Raw genomic sequence first — 18,992 nt, forward strand, 5'->3', positions numbered from 1 at the left:
TTACAGTAAATTTATGAAAGTGATTTAGAACCTACCTGTTTCAGATATCCACCAATGTAGTAACAAACTGAGAAGTATTAAGATCAGTTTCTGCAGCTCCTTTTCTTCATAAAAATTAACGTTTCATTTTCACCATTTGGCGTACAATAATTTAAGCGTCGTGTTTCAATAACTTAATCGGTAAAAGTGAAGTTTAGTGTGCCCCTTGCTACGCTAAGGATGCCAAGTCGTCAATAAAGATGGCGGACAAAGTAAACAAACACTTCTGCGGAACAGTTACGGTCCGCAATATAAATATGATTTTTTACTAATGAGTATTGTTTTTTTCTGACTGTCTGCGCCGGTCTATTGTGTGCAGAGCACAAGTTAGAGCATGCGATGACTTCGGCATCTGTAGAAGGCACCGGGCAGAATTTTTTAACTTAAGAAAAACATCCTACGGCTTCGTAAGCAGCGGGAACCTAGTAGCTTCGCTAGCACATTGAACGTAAGGACTGTGTGGATAACAGGAACAATACATAATCAAAAGAAAAGAAATCATCAGAGAAAGAAAAGAAATATCTCATCCAAATCAATCAATTTCATATTTTCACCACACACCGGACATACGCATTCTTCATACAAAATTTCAAACAAGCATCCTTTCCTAACTTGATCAACTTGGAAAAAAAATCCACTCACCCTTGATCTATTCTGCATGTTCGAAATACTGTTTTCCATCCCATTTGCCCGACATCCATTCTTGCACAATTGCCTACATAACAAATTATGAAGGGAACCAACCGTTAGAGCATAAAAAAAATTACAAGAACTGCGAAGAATTCCATTGTAGCTGACTTTTAAACTAAGAATGCAGACGATTTCGTAAAGTAAGAATTCAGACGAATTTTTAAAGCGCATACTGACAATTAAAAATTGCAAAGGAATACATATTTCCTGTTCGTATTCACATTAAAAATAAAATTGCAGTGTCTTATTAGTTGTAAAAAAACTTTTAATTATAATAAAGAACAAAATCACAATCTTTAATCTCTATATTTTTTTTATTATTTGTAATTTAAAATTTTTCATAAAATAGTTGTATTTCGTGTATAACTCAACCATTGTAAAAAGTAGTAAAGAAAACAGCATTAGGGTTGCTAGAAGAGCGGTCCGATGGGTTGCCATATTGGCGACAAACTCGCAGGGCATACTAATCTTCACTTCAACCACTTAATTAACACCACTGTGTTTTAAAACAGTTACGTCACTGCCACTCTATTCATGAAAGCAAATGAAAATTGCTTAAATAAACCTTTTTTACTAAGCTATAATTTCGCTGATGAAAAGTACATACTACGCATGCCTACTGTTATTTTCTTCTAAAACAGGTTTAGTTATATTAACATCCCGTTTAAAGCAACGCTAGGGCTATTTTGGGACGGATCTCGAAATTTTGAACCGCGGTCAGATGACGAGGACAATATCTGAGCTGGCATTCCCCTTTCCACAGCACACCAGCGGGAGGACGTTTGGCCCTGACGGATTTAACGTGTAGCATACCCCCTTACACGTCGGTGGAATCGGGTCCAGAACCTGAAACCGTACGGCTCACTAGCCGAGACCTTTCCACCAGGCCACCGTGGCCCATTAAATATCTGAGATAAACCGGAGGGAGTAATCTTCCCAAAACATTCTCGCAAACTCTCCCTTAAAGGTGTCATTCTCGAGAACGCCTTACATGGCATGGGCTTACAATAGTTGCCAAATATAACTATTTTATTTTGGCGCAAATTTAGCTTTTTAAACAAATCTTTCGTGTCATTCTTGACGAGTGTTTTGGCGATAAATCCCTGGCATGCGGTTAATAGTATCCAAAAGCCGAATTTGTGTTCTAGACACAATGATTCTTAAATTATCAAAATTCAAATTTGTCGCAAAACTGCACTGGTAGTTACAAAATCTCGTGCCAAATTTGATATATTTAAGTCATTCCGTTTTGAAGTTATCGCGTTTACATGTTTCTGAAAGTACAGACCGACAGACGGACAACTCTTCGGTGGATTTGGCTCAAAGTTTGATATTTGTCTACACTATAAATGTTAAATCTGTGTACTGAATCTGTGTACTGGAAAGCTCTTAGTCTTGTGATTATCGTGTTAACTTATGTTCGAACAGACGGACATCTTCTGATCAGATTTTACTCAAATTTTGATATAAATCTGCACATTTGGTGTAAAGACCCTATACCGAATTTCAACCGTCTAGAGTAAAGCGTTTTTGAGTTGTCTTTGTCACAGACAGGCGGACTTTTTCCCAAAATGTGTTTTTCGAATTCAGGGAGACCTAAAACGTGGATATTCATCAAATCCTCGAATTCGAAATTTTTGACAATTACTCTACTTTCTCTGTACTACGTATGAGAGAAAGTAAAATAAAGCAAGAAATGTGCTCTTGTGTTGGTGTGATACTCATCTTATCTAAAAGCTACAATGGAAGCAATGAGAGCTTTTATTCAGACATAATCTTTTTACTGGGAGCAAATAAAAACTCCAACGAGGATGTGTGTCCGTTTCACAATAGGCGTAGAAAATCTATGTAAATATCTAAATATTCCGTTGTACTGCAAGGTCCAGATTTTTCTGGGTAACAATCATTTTACTTAACCCACTGCGAACATGTAAATAGTTTACTAGTGTAAGTAAGGAAAGATACTCACGAAAATATGATAATTTTACTGTCCATTCGTAACAAAGAGCACATCCATCTTCAGCTTTCCATTCAACTCCAAATGTTTCATTATTCTTATGTAATTTATGTTATAAAATTTTAGATATTTCTTACCTTATTTTTAGCATGCATTCATTTCTAGTCGGCAAGCACTGTAATAAGAAACGTTAAAATAAATATTAACTTCATATTACTCTGGGCCATTTGCGATAGGTATTTGCCCTCTACTTTTCATTGAAAAAGATCTTTTGAAACTACCCTGGTGGCGCTTGTTGGGAAGCAGCAGTGTGGAGGGATCAAATAGAATTTCACGGAAAATTATTTCCTTAGTGCAATCAAGCATTCCGTGAGCCTGATCACTATGTGATCAGTGTATTAATTTGTAATTTCTTGTAAATGTAATTTCTATGTATTACACTATGTAAATTTCTTAATCATTAGTGCAATCAGGCTCACGAAATGCGCGATTGCACTATGATGACGGCTGATTCTGATATGATTTCATCTCAAAATCATAAACTTATTCCTGAATAAAATCTTTATGACATAGCTCGAATCAAATTTTCATTACCACAACCAGATAAAAGAATGCCGGCGTCCTGGCATAGGGATAGTGCATCTTCCCCGTGATTTGGGCGTCCCGAGTTCGAGTCCCAGTTCGGGCATGGCGGTTTTCCCCCTGTGCTCTAACTGTGAGGTGTGTGAATGTGCCCCCCTGTAAAAAGGGGTTGTGCAAGCGAATGTGACGCATGAGGTAGCTAAGTCGTACTTTTGGCCCAAGTTGGCGCTAATGAAAAAACATTAGACGCTGACGCGGCTTAAATCGCCGATAGATCTGTCGGCGGGCTTGTAAAGTGCCATAAGTAACAACAACAGATAAAAGAATATATCTATGTTTCAGAACTAAATACAGAGTTGCTGGCATAAATAATTTTCCACTATGTCTTGCTGAAATTTGAAAAATTCTCTCTGGAAGATTATGATAGTTTTAATTTATTGGATATGTACCGTTTGAAAAGATGGCTGCATTCGGTACTCATGATATAATTTGAAGTCTTGTACACTCTATCAAAAATTATCAGAAAGAAAACTAAACACTTTTTTTTTGAAATTTTAAATTCAGAGACTTGTAAGATTTAACTGCATCTAAAAATTGTTACAGTATTCTGGATTTGGAATAAGACTATTTGCTCCTCATCAGTTTCCTTCATGCGCTAACCATTAGATTTCTCTCAAATTTTGTTGTGCAAATCTCTTTATGTTTGATTTTCAAAGAATTTTGAAATGTTTATTTAAACTAAAAGCTTAACCCTCTGACTACCGATTTTATTAAAAATATTAACATCTAGATGCAACGTTTGTAAACAAGTTCAAATATGTTTAAAAAGAAGTGAACTGTTATTTATATGCCACCCTATATAATCTATACTTACATAAAGCTCAATGTGTGTGTGTGTGTGTGTTGGCGCTCTACAGGCCAGGTCATTTGACCTACAGCCACCAAATTTGGTACATGTATACTTTGGAGGTCGGGAATGTGCACCTGGGGTCCCTTTTTTAGAATTTTGAATTAGAATTTTAATTATTAATTAAAAACTAACTTTCCCACCAAAAAATCTTCCATTTTCCCCACCGCCAAATGAGTAAGGCTTCAGTTTTTTCCCCAACAGTAATGAGGCTAGTGTTAATATTTTTCGGCCGATTATTTCAAACGATTCTGTTTATTTTCTTAATGTTTTATGCATTTAAAATTAAACATTGTTAAGGAATCGATCTTTCAGATTCATTCTGAAGTATTTTTGAATTAAAATAACACAAAATAAAAGAAATAAAAAATGTCTAATCTGCATAGTGCTACCCCAACTGGCGTAGAAAAATTCACGCATATGCGTTACCGTAACTGACGTTGAAAATTCACGCATGCGCATTGTGTTCTGATTGTTGACAATATTATCAACGGATGATTCTTGATTTAAATTATTTTTAAGTTACATGCATGCTTTTGTAATTAAATTGTATTTATGTTAGTTATATATATTTTTTGTATATGCTTATAGTTTTAAGTACATCGTTTTTTAAGTAGTTTTTTTAAACCTGTTTTCGACCGATTATTTTAAACGATTCATTTTATTTTCTTAGAGTTTGATGCATTTAAAATGAAACATTGTTAATGAATCGATATGCTCATGAGGAATCTGAGAAAATTTTGTTGACAAATTCTTGAGATATTACATAAATTAAGAAAGATATTCTTTAGTGCGCATAAAGTTTAAACGCTCAGTGACTCTGTTTTCAGTAATCATATTATTAAAAAAAATGCTTTGTTTCAGTAAAAATATTATTTTATTAATTGCAGATTCATCCTTTCCACTTTAATTTAAAGCATATATTCTACGGGAGCTAACATAAAATGAGAGATACAGATTACGTTATGACTGAAGGTCTTTATAATATTATGAGTGAATTATATAACTATCAAAATTTGAAGTATTAAAATATTTTAATGGAGAAGTTATTAAAGTAGGAATTGCATAAAATATTAATGAACATTAAGATTGGCGAACCGGCTGGTCGCCAAAGGCGGCTAGTATTAAATAAAACCATTTTTATACTAAAACCAATATTCTTAAAGAGTTTCTTTTATGTTATTTTAAAGTAGATCTACGACATCATGTGTCGAAAGATCCTTCTTTCCCTTGATTATATTTAGTCCTAAATTTGATACAGATCAATATCTTCGCTTTGAAAAATGCAAGCAAATTTTAATTATCTGGCTGGTTGATTTTTAATTTATCATAATCGTGTGGATACTGACAAAGCATAAACTAGAAACATGGACTTGAATTTTGTTTCGGACTCAGGAAGGTCTTAAGTGTGAAAATTCAAAAGAAACAAGATTAAATTTTTTTTAACACTTACAATTGCTTTTTTTTGTATAATTCGTATAAAAAGAATTAAAAATTCAGTTTTTGGTGGAATTCTACATAATATCGAAAAATCTGCTTTTAAAGAAATATAAGAAATGCTATGATGAGTGACATCGAAAAATAAGAAAATTAAACTTTAAGCTTTCCTTTTTTTTATCATTTGCCTACATTAGGATTGCTTTTTCCTTGAAAGTTCTTATTCATTTGCTTCAGATTTCAGTAATTCCTGATTTTTATTGTTACGCTTTCAACACAAATCGCTTCTAAGACTCGATAATAATCGGAGCACTTCATTATCCTGAAGCGTGGAACCAGAAAACATTCCTTTTTTTTCACGCCTTGCATCCCCAGCTAAGCTAAAAGGAATGATCAAAAAAGAATATCTGTTAGTTACTGTCATAGGAGAAATACCTAACCTATAAATTTAACAATCCGTGTCAAATAAGAGTGACTAATGAAACTTAAAGCAGAATTTTTAAAAAGCAGATTATTTGCTTTTTTCCCCTCTCTCTACAATCTCATGCACGAAGTAAATAAAAAAAAAAAAAAAAAAAGTGCAATCATAAAAAAATTCGACCTTGAGAAACCTTGAAAGACAGGCCGCGGTGGCCTGGTGGTAAGGTCTCGGCTTGTGAGCCGTAGGGTTTCAGGTTCGAGACTCGATTCCACCGAAAAACCATCGTGTAAGGGGGTCTGATGAATGATAAATCCGTCATGCCAAACGCCCTCCCGCTGGTGTGGTGTAGAGAGGGGGGTGCCAGCTCAGGTGGCGACCTCGTCATCTGACCACTGTTCAAAATTACGAGGTCCGTCCCAAAATAGCCCTAGTGTTGCTTTACAACGGGACGTTAATATAACTAAACTAAACTAACTCGAAAATATGTATTTGGAATTAATACTGTCTGTATATGAATAATATCATTCAAAAATGATTTGTAGTTGGAAATTGGTATATGGTCTATGAACAAATTGGTATCGATCAAAATTTCAGCGAAATCAAGTTATAGGATTTAAAGTATAAATTCGTACCAAATTTTGAAGCCAATCCGTTGTAGAGTTGATAGTTAGTCGTTCTGTACTTCGTATGCATATAAACATCGTAATTTAAAAAATCATTGACTTAAATACATGAAATTTGGTACTGTAACATTCTCCATTTCCTAGTACTGATAAGACATTTACAGCCAGCTGTGTCGTCGCTGTTACTTACTAAACTCCTCGAGATAGCCAGATGGTGGATCTTTTCACCTGGGTGGTCTCGCACCTGTTCATTAGCGACTACAGTGAAAGACCACATGTGAGAATTCCTCGTCCAAGAGATATTGAGAGTACTTTCAAAGAGAAAGGGGTGTCCAAACATCTTTATGCTAAATTGTGAAAGGACTAAAGTTATGAAAGGGGCATCACACAAAGGACCTTCCCACGACCGACTGGCTCCGCTGAGAGAGCCTATTGCTGAACCCCGATTGGCCGAAAGACAGTTCAAATGACCAATATAAATTAAGAGGCGGAGATTGTCGCCGAAATAAAGTGCGGAGATTTTTTTTTTTAGAAGAGAAGAAACGAATTGCAGGCAGACTATTGGACTACGCCCACGAGTTCGGAGAACTACCCCTGGAGTGGACGTGTTGACTAACAACCTGTGAGTTCCCTGTGGTGTTGTTTCTCCATATTGATAGTGAACTGAGTTTCAAGAAAACCTTCGACTTCGACTGTTGTGTCTCCTACTACAGGTGTAAATAACTATTTATTTAACCAAGATTAGAACAAGTTGTACTTTTGTATATATAGGGCTGTAAAATAAAGAATTGTCTGGAAATTCTGCTTCGTTATTTGATCAGTCTAGATCAAGACATTACAGTACGTTATATTGTTATTAAAACTGCAGTTTTTCCTCAGATTTGGTTTTAATAAGCGAATAAAAAGTTTTAAAAAATTATACCTGGTTTTCTTCACTATACTGGAAATCACTAAATGCTCATATGCGGGAATCTGGAAATAAAAATCTGAGCATTCGTAGCACCCACTCTCTTGACCAAGGTTCTTACTTTTAATATGGAGGGATTGGAGATAATACCTTTATTTGGGAGTGCGCAAGAAATTTTTTGGAGATACCACTAACGAAGGTCTACAACCTTTGATTCCTCTCTAAATTTTATTTCTTTCATTTCGCATGCTTTATTGTGTTTTGCTTGCATTTGCATGAATTAGTAAGTGAATTTATTTGCTTGAACATGCGCATTAGGGAAAACTCCAGTTACATTACCGTTTGACCCCCCCCAAAAAAAATGAAAACTTACACTCAAATTACACTTCAAAAAAGATCACAAAATAAGCACACATCAAAATGACACTTCACGGGAAAATTTAAGCGTCAAATAAAAGAACACATCACTTTATTCCGAGTTTGAAAGTGATTTTTTTTTTAATAAAATGTAATCTGGAAATTGAAATTCATAAATAAAAAATTTTAATCTAATTAAATTTAATAAAAGCATTCTAAAATGGTCCTCTGTTTTTCAAATGTGAGACAGGCTCGCCAAAACGAATAAAATAATTAATAATTTGATTAAGATTCAATTAATAATTTGATGAAAAAATAGCATAGTTTAGCTGACAGTTCTATAAAAAATAAATAAGGTTGTTTTCTAACACTTCCTCTAATATTTTGAATCTTTTTTTTTTCTTTTTAAGGACCGCAAATAATATTACAGTATTCCATTTTAGCAGGCAGCATAGAAAAACGAAAACATTTAAATGTTGCTTATCAAGATCGTAAGTAGATTAAAGCTTAAAATTGAGAGAATAATAATAATAATAGAAACAGGATGGTCTAAAAGATTCTATGCTACTTACTCCATCATGAAGGTGCTATTGCCCTTCCTCACCCCTCACCCCCTCAGCATAAAAGTTGTGGAACTTAGGAAAGACTGCGATCATTACGGGACTTATATTTTTTAGTGTTCAGCGTCAAGTAGGCCTTTCCCATTCTTTTTTTTTTTCGGGCAATTAAAATAGCAATTTCTTTCCGAATTAAATAGAATTTTATTCTGCATTTTTTTAGCAAGATCTCATATCTAATTCTATTTAAAGTTATTGCGTTTTTGGGTTAACATGTTGCAAGTACACAGATGAGTGTACATGCATGCGAGTCACCAGACCAAAAGATGGTCAACTCGTTGACTGATTTGGTTCAAAATTAGGCATGGATTTATATTTAAGATGTTAAAATTGATACCAAAGCTAACTCGAATAGCTTTTTTATGTTTCGTAGTTATAGGACTCATTTGAACTCAGATAGAGAGATTCGGACAGTAAAATTTGTAGGTTATCATTCAAAATTTAATAGAAATCTATAAATTTCTCTATGTAGATAACATAACAAATTCCATATGTAATACCAAATCTTTTTAGAATTATGGAAATCGCAGACAGACAAATATAATTCAAAAAAAAGAAATGTGGTTTTTTATTCGATTTAGTTTTATTAACGTCCCGTTTTAAAGCAACACTGAGGCTATTTTGGGGTGAACCTCGTCATTTTGAACCGCCCTCAGATGATGAGGACGACACCTGAGCTGGCACCCCTCTCTCCACACCACGCCACACCAGCTGGAGGACGTTTGGCCCTGACGGATTTAACGTGCAACAAGCCCCCTTACACGATGGCTCTTCGGTGGAATCGGGTCTCGAACCTGAAACCCTACAGCTCACGAGCCGAGACCTTACCACCAGGCCACCTCGGTCCTTTTGAACTCGAGGAAGTCTGAAATGTGGAGATTCGTCAAAATCTGCCATTTGAATTTTTTGACGACTACAATACTTTCTGTTTAGCATGTGAGAGATCAAAAAGTAAAGAAAGAAAAATGTTTGCTCTTATTCAGGAATTCTCACATCTGTTTTATAATAGATGTCCCAAATAAAGCCATAACAACTCAAACTTGAGCAATCAGTAAAGAGAAATATAACCTTTAAAATTTTCCCATAAAAAAATGAGTAGATATTTTTGCTTAAGAGATGAAGAAGTATAGAAAAAAAAAGTGCTAAAATTAAGTTGGTCTTAGATGTTTAATTAAAAATAACTTGAAAATGTAATAGCTTAGTTAAAAAGCATTATTTAAAACTTCCCTACTTCAAAAAAATACATAGCAAGTAAATTATTTTATTAATTAAATGATACGCTACTAAAAAATAAAAAATAGTATTGATATTCGTTACTTTATGCTATCATAAATTTTTACAATATGAAGTGCTTTGTAATCAGCTTCGAAGAATAATAAAGATGATTAATCATGCCATTTGGACCTCTTCGGTTTGACTCATTGTGCCCAAAATTTGATGCAGATCTTCAATTTTGATATTAAACCAGGTAAAAAACCAGCGAAGGTGGTCCCCCAAAACTTTCTACGCATTTTTGTATATAAACTTCTATCAAAATTCGACGGAAATCTGCAAATTTGATTTCAAAGCCACATACTAAATGTCAGCCGTCTAATCCAAAATAGTTTTGAGTTATCGCAAATGACAGACATATATCATTCTAAAAATGTGTTTTTCGGGTTTGAGGAGATGTGAAATGTGTAGATTCTCATAAATCTTGAATTCGAATTTTTTGTCGATTACAATATTTTCTTTTAGTATATTTGTAGATGGGTAATTAAAAAGCATCTATAATACAATATTAAATAAGTAGAACTTTTAATCTCCTTCATATAACGTTTTCTTAAATAAATATAAATTTGGTTTAATTCTGGTCCAGCATGGCTAAAAAATGAGTCGCGCTATTAAATTACAACCAAATCAAACCATAAGATATTCTCAGAAAAGAACATTCAGTTTGAGGAACACAGACGATTGGTATTCGTTCCGGAATGAATGAGGCCTGCTTTTACTCTTACAAGCCTATTTTTTCCAATAAAAATTAAATCTATTAAGCTCCCTCGGGCTGAAAATAAATAGAGTGCGTCAGATTATGACCACTTCATTTTAAGAATTAAGACGGAGACGTTTCAAACTGGTATTTAAATGTTTTATGTATTTTTCGGTTGAATTGATATAGAATTAACAACTATTATAAAATAATCTCTCTCTCTATATATATATAACGCTAAAGTACATGGCACGGAAATCGAGTTTATTATTGTCGAATGGCAACAATTAAATATAAACAAAGCGAATTTCAAATTGTTTCTTTCACTGAACATTTTTACAGGTGTACTGAATCAAACGCTTTGCTTAGCTAATGAATGGAGCTGTAAAATATTATTAGAAATGATCCGGAGGTAGGTCGCCATGCCACTGCAGAGGGAAGAAGATATAAAAGAAATAAAAAAAACATGCTTCAAATAAAAATTCCAAGCAAGCGCAAAAATAGTCTTAACCGTTGGCAAATAAGTAATCGAGGTAAGACTTAAGATTAATGTACGGTTTCTCGCCAAGCATGTCAAAATCGTGCCAATGGTTCAAAAACCCTCTAAAAATCCGTAATCCTAGGTGTATAACAGAAATACTGATAAACGATTTATAAGGTTGCAATAAAAATTGTCACGATTATATTTAGAGAGAAATAACTCCACAAGATTTCAGTTTTGGCGTTTTTTAATACAAATAACGATTAACCTTCCGTGTAGTGCTAACGCGACATGATCATTGTCACAAAAACCAAAATAACAACAATTCAAAATAAAATTATGAAAACGAAGTCGTAAAATTTATAAAAAATATACAAACAAGTTGTAAACTTGTATATTAATATATTAAAGTTGTAAATTAAAATTGTTATCCCCATCAATTAATAGGAAGGAATAATAATAAAAAAATACTAGATTCTCTTGGTATGCTAGATACAATATAATTAACAGAGATAATTAATAGAGATAATAATAATTAACAGAGATAGCGATTAAATGACAACTCCCGCTATGGAAATCGTCTGTCCTACTTATTTAATTAAGACTCCATAAAATATCTGGTTTTCGAATTATGCGTAGATTTTTATTTAATTGTAGCTTCTTTGAATGATTCATTTCTAGCTTATAAATTTGAGAAACGATAATTTATTTCTTGTATAGGACACAGGCACGACTCATTAATCTTTATTACGAATTTTTTACTCTAGACACTTATGAAATTACATTTTGAAATGTGCATTGTCTATGCACATAATGTATATTTTTAAATTGGGGTTAAAACAAATGATTTTAGCATTTTCTAGGAAAGTTATATATAATATATATATATTAGCAGTTGCGTTGTCGGAAATAGAAGAAAACTTTGAAATTTTAAACGTAGTTTCATTTTGTCTCAGGAAGCATATTATAAACAAGAAGCGATCATGAAAAATACGTCAGCCTACATCGCGACGCAAGAAAAAAAAAGAAAAAAAGAATTCCCCTTTAGTGGTTTCACTGTGAAATTTCGATAGGGATTTCTTTGACACGAGTCGATTTAGGAAAGGGAAATTTAGATATTTTTTAAAGAATGTTGCAAACATTAAGGATTTTTATACCTTTGTTCGGAGAGTGAGAAAAGGCTGAGACTTGCAGTTTCATAAAGTGCATGCAACATCAATTACATAAAAAAATAGGAATTGGATCAGGAAATAGAGAGACCACTTTAGAATGAAGTTAATATGGGCTAAATTAAGATAAAAATTGGGAAGTTAATTAAGATTTAAATTAGATTAAGAAATATCATCACACATATATAATATTAAGTACGGTTTTCCTACCTTGAAATTGACTTTTATAGTATTCTATTATTCATTCATTCACTGACTAGTAGCAATTAAATTTTAGCTTGTGCGTTCTGTTAGCAAAATAAAAAATGCTATAAAATTAAACAAAAAATACTAAAATACAAAGGTCTAAAAAAAAACTATTAAAGGAGAAAAACTAATTGAATCCAATCCGAAATCCCACTCTCGATATAAAACTGTTCCTAGACGGGCAATTAACCCTACTATGGACGTCGATTTATTTTCTCGGAGAGGTCTATTTATTGCCCGTTCGCTTCTGCGTGACCACCTTTTTAGATGGCCGCCGGAACCTCTATCTCGAGATATCTAAATAAGTTATTCAAACGTGACTTGTGGTCCGTTCTGTGCCCTTGAGATAAGCTGTCTGGAAATGACCGACTCTTACCTGTTTTTCGTCTGCTTCTTTTTTCTCTGATATAGTTTGTCTCGAATTCAATTTACTAATACCAGAAGAACGAGTTCGTTACTGGCAGACATCTTTTGAAGGGCGGGAATTTCAATAACAAATTTGGGAAAGAGGTGGGAAAGGATATAAAACATGCCAATGTTAACCCACATCAATGTTCACACGCTTTTATTTAACACTAGGTTTATCAAGGGGTCATTTTGACCCCTCTGAGGAAACATTTTGTTCATTTTCTTCAAGAAAATTATTGCCGCATTTTATGAGAATATTTTAATTAATTTTTACTTACATTTATAAGATATATAATCGCTGATCTTAACTTTTTCTTTTTGGTTTCGAAGGAATGTATTGTTATACATACTTTTACCGAAGGGGTCATTTTGACCATTCGAATAAATATTGTTGAAAATATATACATTTATATTTAAATATGAAACGGCTTGATAAGGGCATACGCAGATATAGGTATAAATATAGATATAAGTATGTTTCAGTAAAATGTGTGTATGTAGGAAGCAAGAAGACGAAAGCGAAAGTCAGTCGGACAGAAGCTATTATAAGTTGTTAGTAACAAGAAGGCTGAGTCAATGTTTTGGTAGAAGATGATGGTAGAAAAATAAATGGTCTTGAAGACCTAGATTAGAAAATGAACTATTTTTTTGGTAAATACAAGCAGAGAAATTGCCTTTTCATCACAACATACCTCAACAAATATATTGAAATTATAAAAGTTTTTCTACTTTAACTTCATAATAGTAGGTAAATTTATATTTTCTTCTAATTAAATACCAAAAGAGGTCATTTTGACCCCTTTGGTATAAATAGGTATATGCCAACTCATGGTAAACCTAGTGTTAAATTGCCTTATTTCATGTTCGCAATAATGCAGTTTTGTCATTATTTTTTCATTCACTTCCTAAGAACTGAATGTTTGAAATCCTATATACTTGGATGCATTTGATTTTGAATTAGGTGTTTTGATTTTCTGTGTAATTATCAACAACAAACATGTATTTATATACTAATTATTTAAATTAAGATAAACAATAAAACTTATATAAACACTTTGAATTTTATATAATATTTTTTATTATTTATTTATTTGATACGAAAATATGCAGTTTTATCTACAGCAAAAAATATAAATGTTAATAAATAATATGACAATAAAAAAAAAGGAGCTGACATTACAAAATCAGTGGCTGCTTACTTCCACGCCTTAATCATGTGATTGCTCTTAAAAAATTCAAAATTATTATTAAGGTGCTAGACTGACATCCTTATTGGAGAGCTGCTCGTCATCGTCATAAAATTTCTTTCTAAGAGCCGCGTGCTTTTCTTCGCTCGTCGTCTTATATCGAGTCTGGCGTCCAATTCACTAAATCTGATTGAGTCCGCCAGTGGCGCTGGTGAGCAGGGACAGGATCAGTTCCCCAATCAGGACAACAGTCTGGCGCCATATTATTAAATAAAGCTTTTAGTTCAATTCGGAGTTTATTAAAAGAGCATCAATTAAGTTCTTCTAAAATTACCTGAGATTCGCAACAACTTACTTCAACTACCAGAATATGATCCTGTTGACAATATTTATATTAATTTTCCGTCTGAAAAAAAAAAAAACAAGAATTTTTAATTTAGTTGCCAATTTGGTTGGATTAAAGTTTTCTCAAAATTATTTCTGTTTCGACCTTAGATAGCTACGATGCGTGAAATTTTGTTGAAAATAACTAATTAAAATAGTTAATTAAATCAGCCCCGTAGAAAGGCAGGTGCAATGTAATTCTATTAAAGTTCTCTATTAAAAATTAGATCATAATTAATTAAATAATTATACCAAATTCCATGACGTTAGAGCTTTTTGCGTTTGAGTAAACTAGTTTCAATTAACTTTAATCTTTTCCTTAAACTTACAAATAATAATTGCTACTCCAAATTATGATGTGGAGGTGCTCGTGACCACTTTGCTACACCGCAGAACTCATCACGACTTTGCGGTTGCCGTTTTTGCTTCGAATTTTGAAAAATCATTATAATAAATTTTAGGTGCTCTTAGTTCTTTGGCACCTTTGGGTTACAGCCCAATGATCCATTTGTATGAAGTGGCTGTGGCGACGAGGGATCTCTAAAAAATTCGAGAAACTCTGTGAAAGTCTTAGGTGGTACCATAGATATAAATCGTTGAGCATTAATGTCATTTTTACAATGAATATGAAGAAGAGGATCACACCATAACCCCGGGTGCTATATAACATGTTTATTTTCTCTTGTACGAATTAAACAAAGGAAGAGTATTATTATTATATAAAGAATTAGCTCGAGATTTTAAGGAATTTTCAATTTTTAAACTTTTTTTGCCTAAGAACGCTTTAGGAATTAAGTCTGTTTGTCTGTGAACACGATAACTCAAAAACGTTTAGAGGCAGACTGATGAAATTTGGAATATGCACTTAACAAATTTGTAGAATTTTATCAAATTTCCAACGAAATCCATTTATGGGAGATCTGCCTGAGAGAACAAAAGAACACGATCAGTACAAAACATAAAAAGTTAGATTATTAAAATTTGGTACACAATTTTATCATTTAAAATTTAAGAGTTAATTTAATTAAAAATTAAGACTATTGACCAACTATTGTTGGCTAATCCCAAGTAAGTATTCGTAACCTTGTCCAAGGCCCGCAATTTTATGCTCGAAAAAGAGATAGATAACAATTTTATTAGAAGGAATACGGGAAAGTTTTGGAAACACCACTCCAGCGATTTTCATTATGATTATTTACTTCTTTTTGCGTACTTGATATGGTAGTAAATAAGAAGATAAACCCAAATGAAAAAGAAGAGAAACGATATCTAAAATTTACAATATTCATAGTTTGTAGTTGTAACATATATTTATTGAATGCTCAATTTCTATAAAATTATAAATAACAAAATTGATTACTCTGAAATACTGAAATGTATTCATTTTTGTCGTACAAAGTGAACTTTGCGAGAACAGAAAATTATTTCACAATGTTCTTATTAAATTGAATCGTTTTTCAGTTTTCCTTCATGCACATATTATACACAAGAAAATTCTGAAGATCGTAATTTTTTCAGTATGTTTTTTTAAAAATCTTATATACGATGTATATAAGCGGAAACTATTTTCATCGACAAAATATTGGAACAAATTTCAACGAATCTCCACTTTCAAATTTCTCTGAAATCACATTTAAAAATGTTTTTGGAAACGTTCGTCCATCTGTCTGTCTGTGAACACAATATTCAAAAATATTTTAAATGAAAAGATGAAATCTGGTTTATGAAATTTACATTAAATTTGTTGATATCTATAAAATACTGAAAGAAATCCACTCAAAGTTAGTTTGTCAGACCGAATATAACTAATCGAATACGTAGATAAAATTTGGAGAACAGATTCAACATCTAAAGTGTAGGGCCCATTCCATGGATTTTGAAACCAAGGGGCAAATTTTTTTTTAATCTATTATCATGGTTATAACACATAATTTTAATGAAAAATATCTGATTTTGCTTGTTGTTGACTTGATTTTTGTGTAAAAATATTAGATCTCATCAAAAATTGCATTTTTTAAAACCTTGGCTGAGAATTTGTAAATGGCCTGTTTCATTATTATATTTTTTAAAGGTTTCTATAATTATTTCACCTTTCATAAGGTGCCTATAGAATTTTAATTTTCAATTGTTAATATGTTTTTAGTAATACTATATCAAAAAATTACAAATTAATGTCTATTTTGGCTTTGTTTTAACAATCAAAGCTAATGAAGATTGTGGAGTGTCACATACATGACCATTAAAACTTTTTTTTTATTTTTTGCATCATTAAATTAATAGAAAGTTCTAAATTTTTATTTTCTAAATATAATCATACTATTTGATGAAACTGCATTTAAAAATTTAAAAAATATTATAATTAATTTATAATTTTCAATGGTCAGGTATGTGACTTCAAGCAGTTATGTATGTGACATTGAATTATAAAATCCAAAGCAGTTATTTTAAATTCATCTCACCAGATGGCAGTACATTCCTTTACTTCTCCAGCTATAACCTAATGTTTGTTTTTAAGCAAAGGTTCACAGCACACTGTGTTTGAAGTATGCTGCAAGTCAGATTTTGCTATCTTTAAGCATCTTAGTCTTATTTTGCTATTTTAAGCTTAAAATATGGATGATGAACAAAGAATAAAAAATGCTACTAAACAAAAGAGATATTATGAGAAAAAAAGAAATGATCCTGATTTTAAAGAGAAAGAAAAGCTAAGGCAGAAAAAAATAAGAGATTTAAAAGCAGCAACTATGACAAAAAAGGAGAAAAAGAAACAAAAGCAAGCAGCTAGAGAAAGGCAGAGGAAATGCAGAGCAGCCAAAAAGATAAGTAATTCTACAAAAATTTCAAGTTTGAATTCTTCTATTGCGACTACCCCAGAATGTTCTCCTTATACAGTTCCCCAGACACTTGGCAAAGCAGTTAAAAAAACTTTGAAAGCCTTACCAACCTCACCTCGAAAACGAATGGCTGTAGTCAGCAATTTAGTGGAAAAGGTAGGTTTAAAACTGCAAAAGGAAAGAGAGTCCAATATCAGTGATAATAATCAAAACAAAGAACTTGTGGCAGACTTCTTGTGCCGAGCAGACATAGTCTACACTGCTCCAGGAATGCATGATGAAATGATAATTTGGGAAAATGGCATTAAAAAACGTGTTCGTAAACATTTTCTTACAATGTATATGAAAGAAGCACATGCTTTGTTTAAGGAAGAAAATCCAAGCATTAATATTGGATATTCAAAATTTTGCAGTTTAAGACCTAAAAATGTTCTTCTTCTTAAAGACACACCTAGTGATCAGTGTAAATGCAAGAGTCATGAGAATTTCATTCTTTTGTTAAAAGGATTAAATATTGATTATAACAATGATTTTTGGAAAGAAGTGCTGTGCAATTCAGACTTGGAATCAAAGTGTTGGGAAACAAAATGTGATAAATGTAATGCTGGAAAATTGCTTTTAGATTTTATTGGCAAAAAAGGATTAAATAATGCTTCTAATGTACAATGGCACCAATGGGTTAAGTCAGAAAATAAGCGCTTCTATAAAGAAACCAATGAAGGTTGCATAGCTGAATTAACTGATAATGTTTTAGAAAATTTTCAAAGTTTTAAGCAGCATGTAAAAATTAAACGAATCCAAGCTGCTGCCTTTCAATCTGATATAAAGCAAAGCAATACTGTTGTATTGCAAGTAGATTTTGCTATGAGTTATTCATGTGAGTGGCAAAGTGAAATACAGTCTGCACTATGGAGCCGGGAAAACGTAACTTTGTTTACAGCTGCATTATTTGAAAAGAATCATAAAACACAGAGTTATCTTATTGTAAGTGATACTAAAGATAAATCTAAGCTATCTGTGTCTGCTTTCATTTTGAAGCTTTTGGAAATTATTAAATTTCAGGCAAATAAACCAAAATTAATAATTTGGAGCGATGGACCATCCAGCGAGTTTAAAAACAAATTTATTTGTTACTTCCTCTTTATTTTATTCAAAACACAAAAGCATTTTTCTAGTTTCGAATGGAAATATTCAGCAACTTCCCATGGAAAGGGAGTTGTTGATGGGATAGGAGGTACTGCAAAGTCCCGAGTCTATGCGGAAGTAAAGGCAAGAAGAGCTATAGTACAGAATGCAGTTGATTTTGCTACAGTTGCTGCAAAAGTAGTACAAAATATCACTGTCATTCCTATGCTGCAAAAGGATATAGATAAAACTCAAATTGATTGGAATTTAGCTAAGGATGTTCCAGGAATTAAAAAAGCCCACATAATTAAATGTTTGGATGAACACATTTGTTTATTTACAAGTCAGCAAAATTTGGATACAACTGTGCAAGAGCTATGCTTTTGTAAAAATACAGAACAGTGTTTGAAAAGAACTCCATTACTTGCACAAAATCACACTTCTGCATATATTTCACTTGGCAAGTTTTTACTTGTAAAAGTGTTTGGAAAAAAGTCCTGGAAGCCTTATGTAGCACAGGTGTCTGCATTAGATAACACCGAAATCAATGTTATTTTCCTAAAGCAGGTATCCGTATGCAACTTCATTTATCAAGAGAATGATATAGGAGTTATTCAGCGGGATGACATAATTAGAGTATTGCCAACACCTA

The sequence above is a fragment of the Argiope bruennichi genome, chromosome 7 (assembly GCF_947563725.1).
Source record: "Argiope bruennichi chromosome 7, qqArgBrue1.1, whole genome shotgun sequence".
Taxonomy (NCBI): domain Eukaryota; kingdom Metazoa; phylum Arthropoda; class Arachnida; order Araneae; family Araneidae; genus Argiope; species Argiope bruennichi.